General features: G+C 44.8%; 1 pseudogene; it reads left to right on the top strand.

Annotated features, from left to right (window-relative positions):
* Positions 1-2,435: 2,435 nt before the first annotated feature.
* Positions 2,436-5,056, top strand: LOC131920808 (tubulointerstitial nephritis antigen-like; annotated as a pseudogene).
* The last annotated feature ends 511 nt before the right edge of the window (positions 5,057-5,567 follow it).

The following is a 5,567-nucleotide window of genomic DNA, read 5'->3' as shown; positions in this document are numbered from 1 at the left end:
GACTGTTGGAACCAGAGAAATTGAGAGTATCAGGGGCCATTTTATTTTCTGTTTCCAGAACTACTGTGTTAGGCAAAGTTCTCTGGTCAAGAACAATCTTTGCTTATCTTAATTAAGAGGAAGGTATATGACTGCCATTAGGTCTCAAAGAAACCTGAGACAAATGCTAACTGGGGTGCATATTTAACATATCGAAGCAGATGCTGGCTGCCAGGTTCTCCCAGCATCTCTTAGCATTGCAAGTACCTGTTACAGAGTCATCCAGGCTGGCATACCCTGCCCCCTACCCTAAGCATCTCCAGTCCCTCAGCTTCACTTTCCTTCCCTCAACTCAGCTATTTTGGCTATGTGGTCTCTTGGCTTTCCTGGTTCCCAGGTACCCTCTTTGCTCCTTCTTTCTTCTCTTCCTCTCTTGCCCCCGCCCCCTTCTCTCATGGCCCAGTTCATCTGGACCCTTCCAGATGCCTTTGACTGTGCTCTCCCTCATATCTACAATAAGCCTCCTCAACCACACCTTGGAGCAGTACATAAGAGTACATACAATGTAACCTCACCACGGTCTTGGTTAAGATGACTATGTGGTTGGTATAAACCAACCAAAGCAACAATTACAAAACTTCTCAGTCCTACCGAGCCCTTGGCTTATCAATGTATCTCCCTTTACACTAAGGAAGCAACAGCAGATCTCCAAAACATTTTGGATTAAGAAATTCCTAGAGTTGTAAAGATACACTCAGGTGAACAACAACAAAAACAAAACAAAACAAAACTGACTTAGAGATGTGTGTCTAACTACTTACATCTTTGCTAATTGCTCAATACCAGCCTTCTAGAAAATTTTTAGATAATGAACAACATATCTTTAAATAAGGCATGTTTGATAATTAAGGTTTATAAATTCTTAAAGTTATAAAGGTCTACTCAGCTTAACAGAAACTGACTTAGAAATGTATGTCTAACTACTTTTGTGGTTACTAACTGTTCAACACCAGGTTTCTAGAAAATTTAAACAAGGAACAACATATGTTTGATAAATAAGGTTTATAAATTTCTAAGATCTGCTCACGGTAACAGTAAATGAATTTAAGATATATGTCTAGCCTCTTGGTCTTTGCTAACTTTGCTAAGATTTAGCTATTTGGATAAACTGAGTTATACAAGAAACTGTGATATTCTGTAATTGTGCAATATAAAAGGAATAGTAAAAAGTTATTTGGAAACCCATTTTGTAAGTTTATCTCTTTCAGCGTGAAGTCTGCAAGCAAGGTAAACTGTGTCTAGGTCTGCCTTTCTCGGCAGGAAACCAAATAACTCTAGAAAAGTGAGGCCTGAGGCTTGATTTTCTATACAAAATGAACTAACAAGGCAGCTGCAGCCTTTGGAAAGGAGCTGGTTTGCTTGCTGCTCTCAACATAAATTTATAGTTAGTTGTCAATATCATTAGAGATCTGAGAAGGATAAATTATAACAGGAAGTATAATCCAAATAGCCTATATATCAATTGAAATGACAGAGTCTTACTGATACCTGGATGGTTATCCTAGGATGCCTTCATTAGGGGACAGAGGTTGTAGGCCTTTGGCTGTCACACAGGACAGCATTACACCTGCAGCTGCTGCGCAGGGCAGCATCAGCCTTCAGCTGCCAGACTCAGAAAGTGGGAGAGATTTTCCTGTGGAGGAGGAAGCTGGGAAAACTGACCTGCTAGGATGAGGCAGAGTAGGGCAGTCAACCTAACAGTGTCCACAGTGTGGGCAGAGCCCTGGTGGCAGGTGAGACAGGAGGCAGTTTTTCCCAGTGGTTAGTGTTACCATAATTCAGGTGGAGTTGTCGTCTTTGGAGACCTGAGGGTTGCCATTAGGGTCTGGCATTTCTGTCTATCATGGGAAGCTTTTTTTTTATTAAATACTTTAAATGCTATATTCAGATCTCTGAAGAGTTTGAGAACCTCTATTACATATACATAATTTTAGCAAACTTTACTTGTTTTTAGTTACTTTCTTTAGGCTTAACCTTGAAAACATGTACAGGAGGCTAAATAAGTAAAAATAAATAAAAATAAATGAACTACATTTGTATTTAGCATGACTAAGAATATAGTTTTGAGAACACTAAAGAATTGATCATTTATAAGGCAACTGTGCATTAATTTGCATGTCTTAATTATCTTTAGCAGTTTACAACAAGTGAGTAGCTTTTATAAGATTAAGATTTTACAGCTTTATCCCTGTTGTGTGGACTCTTTTTTTTTTTTTTTTTTTTCCGAGACAGGGTTTCTCTGTGTAGCTTTGCACCTTTTCCTGGAACTCACTTGGTAGCCCAGGCTGGCCTCGAACTCACAGAGATCCGTCTGGCTCTGCCTCCCGAGTGCTGGGATTAAAGGCGTGCGCCACCACCGCCCAGCTATGTGTAGACTCTTTTTAATCTCAGTAAAGATGGCTGCCAGCCACAGGTTTGCAGCCATCCTAGTGAGGTCATTTGCCAAGATGGAGGTGAATCACATAGTTGTTACTTAAAAGTATCTTTTTAAAAGTATATCTACTTTTTAAATAAGAGTTGAACCCAAGTTACATATATAATATATTCTAAACAAGAGTTGAATCATATATAGAATGTTGTAGCAAATTAAGATTACCCATGTATAGTTTTTTAAATTATAATCCTTTTATTATAAGTTTTAAGCTAAATTTTATTACAGAGAGAGCATAGAGAAGCCGCAGGACTTCAGTAGTAAGCTGAGAGGGAACAGGATAGCAAAATATAGGAACTTCTCCTGAGGGAAGAAAGGCCCAGGAGAGCTCAAGGAAGAGACAGAGCAGGCATCTCTGAGGGGGCGGTGGGAAAAAGGGTCACAGTTATAGGATCAGGAGGGCATAAGGAAGCTGCTTGACTTCCAGGATGGAGCTAAGGGACAGAAAGGGCAGGGTTACAGAAGCCTGCAAAGGCTTGAGGAGGCTGGGGGACTGCAGCCTCTAGGGGAAGGAAGGTACAAGAGAAGAGGAGAAAGCAGCTGAAGAGGTGGACAAAGGGAAGGGGTAAGTGTACTTATGCCATGTGGGGCCATGTGGGGCCACACGAGGCCCCGGAGGACAGAGTAGGTTCCAGAAGCTAGAGAGACACAGAGTAGGAGTAGGAGAGGAATGGTTAGAGCACGTGGTGGGAAGAAGCAGCTGAGAGTCAGACTCTACAATTTGGAGTCAAATTTGATGGGTGGCAGAAGCCAGCAGGAACAAATGATCCATATATACCTTAGAGTGAAACAGCAGCTTAGCTCGGAGTGGCCTCGCGAGTTTTTAGAAGGGAGATCGTATATGCCAATCCTGTGGTTTTGGCACCAAATAAATGAAAACATGAGGACGTGACTGCTCCTAGGTATTGTTGAGGAGAAGATTTATTGTAGATATGAGAGAGAGAACAACCAGAGGCATCTGGAAGGGTCCAAAGTGAACCAGGCTGGCAGACTGAACCGGGCCGTGAGTGGGGGTAGAGGTGGGGTGATGAGAGAGGAAGAGAAGAGAGAGGAGCAAAGAGAACAGCTGGGAACCCAAAGCACCAAGAGACCAAGAGGACCAAGAAGACACCAAAAAGGCTGGGTTATACTGGAGTCAGAGACGCTGGGGGAAGGGAAGGGAAGCTCAGGGGCTGGAGAGTTGAGAGTAGGGGTTGGGATATGCCAGCTAGGATGACTTTAACAGGTAGGGACCAAGGGAGACTGAGGCTAGCAACTGCTTTGATATGTTAAATAGGCACCTCAGTTAGCCATTTGTCCCAGCCTGTTGCATCAAGATACTGTTTTAAAATCTAATTCTAACAGGACCTGGTGGTGCATACCTTTAATCCCAGCACTCTGGAGGCAGAGACAGGTGAGTCTTTGCATAGCAACCTCCAGCTCTGCCAAAGCCACAGAGGGAAACTCTGTCTGAAAACAAAAACAAGCCCCCGCCCCACATCTATTTCTAAATCACAGATACAGTAAATATTTTAAATGAAAAAAAAAAAAAAGCCTATTAGAAATAAGTACAGGCTGCCTTCTGAAAATACTGTGCTATCTTAACGAGTTGCTTACCTTCCCTGGGCTTCAGTTTCTTCCTCAAGGTCCTTCAATGCATGCCCCATGTGCAAGTCCCAACTCATCTGAGTGACAAAGGGCACAGGAATGTCATGGCTGGCATTCGGGTTGCATGCATGGGGGCCGCACCTACCAGTCGTCAGAACCCACTGAGGCAGCTGCAATCCATGCACCTGCCAGGAGAAAGGGCAACCATGTCTAGTGGAACTGGACACAATTAATGCCATCAATCTGGAGCAACTATGAGTGACAGGCTGGGAACCATAGTGCCTTCTGGGGCATGACCCTGCGTGAGGGCGTTACACGGTGCTGGGCCAAGGGTAAGTACTACCCACTGGACCAGGGAGACTGTGCAGGCCCCTGAGCTTTCCCCATAGCAGGTGCTGCATCTGATCAGGTCTCCATCCATTCTTTGGGACACATGACATCCATTCTATCGCCACAGAACCTGCTCTTCTGTGATACCCACCACCAGCAGGGCTGCTGAGGTAGGTGCCTCGGTGGTGCCTGCGGTGCCAAGGGGTGGTGTCTTACAACGGTTACTCTTTCCAGCGCCGTGAGCAAAACCAAACTAGGCCATTTCCCACTGCCCCAATAGTCAGGTTGATTCTAATGGCATCTACCATGTCACACCTGCTTACCGCTTGGGCTCTGATGAGAAGCTAATGGAGAATGGTTCCATTCAAGCACTCGTGGAAGTACATGAGGACATCTTGTACCAGAGTGGCATCTACAGTCACACACATGTAAGCCAAGGGAGGCTGGAGCAGTACTGCAGGCGTGGGACTCACTCCGTCAAGACCATAGGGTGGGAGAAGAGAAGTTGCCAGATGGAAGCACGATCAAATGCTGGACTGCTGCCAACTCTTGTGGCCCGTGGTGGAGTGAGAGTGGCTACGTGTGAATCTGTCTGTGGCACCAACGAGTGTGAATTTCGTGCCAGGCGTCTGGGGCGGTGTGGGAATGGAGGACATGGGGTATCAATGAGTCACAGCCGCTAGGTGGGGTCCTCAGCCACGGAAGAGACCTTGAGGCCAACGACCGATGAAGCCTTGGGTACAGTCAGGGTACCAGGTGCTAATTCCTGCCCCCTCCCGGGCACAGATCCACTAATGCTGCACCCGGCCCAGGAGCCAACGATATGTGAGGCTGGTAGAGCCTGCAAGCGTCACAGCCGGAACTGGTTTGTAAACTGCAAGAGAGTGTAGATCCCAGGTCCCGGTCAGCCAGCCCAAGAGCTAAGACACCCCATGTCCCTACTACTCAACTCCATTCCCATTTTCTTATTTTTTTTCTTTTTGGTTGTTTCTGCCCATCTCCTTGGCCCCATTCTGGCTATATCTTTCCAAAACCTCCAGTAGTGTTTTCTAGTCTTTAAATATATTTATTTTTCTTATCGCTATGTTAAAATAAAACCAAAGTATTGATGAGAAAAGAAAGAAAGGCGGGAAGGAAGGAAGGAAGAGAGAAAGAAAAAGAGAGAGAAGTACAAAGAATA

This window comes from Peromyscus eremicus, chromosome 10 (genome assembly GCF_949786415.1).
Source record: "Peromyscus eremicus chromosome 10, PerEre_H2_v1, whole genome shotgun sequence".
NCBI classification, from domain to species: domain Eukaryota; kingdom Metazoa; phylum Chordata; class Mammalia; order Rodentia; family Cricetidae; genus Peromyscus; species Peromyscus eremicus.
Note: the sequence above shows the minus strand (reverse complement) of the source record. Positions and strands in the feature narration are given on the sequence as shown.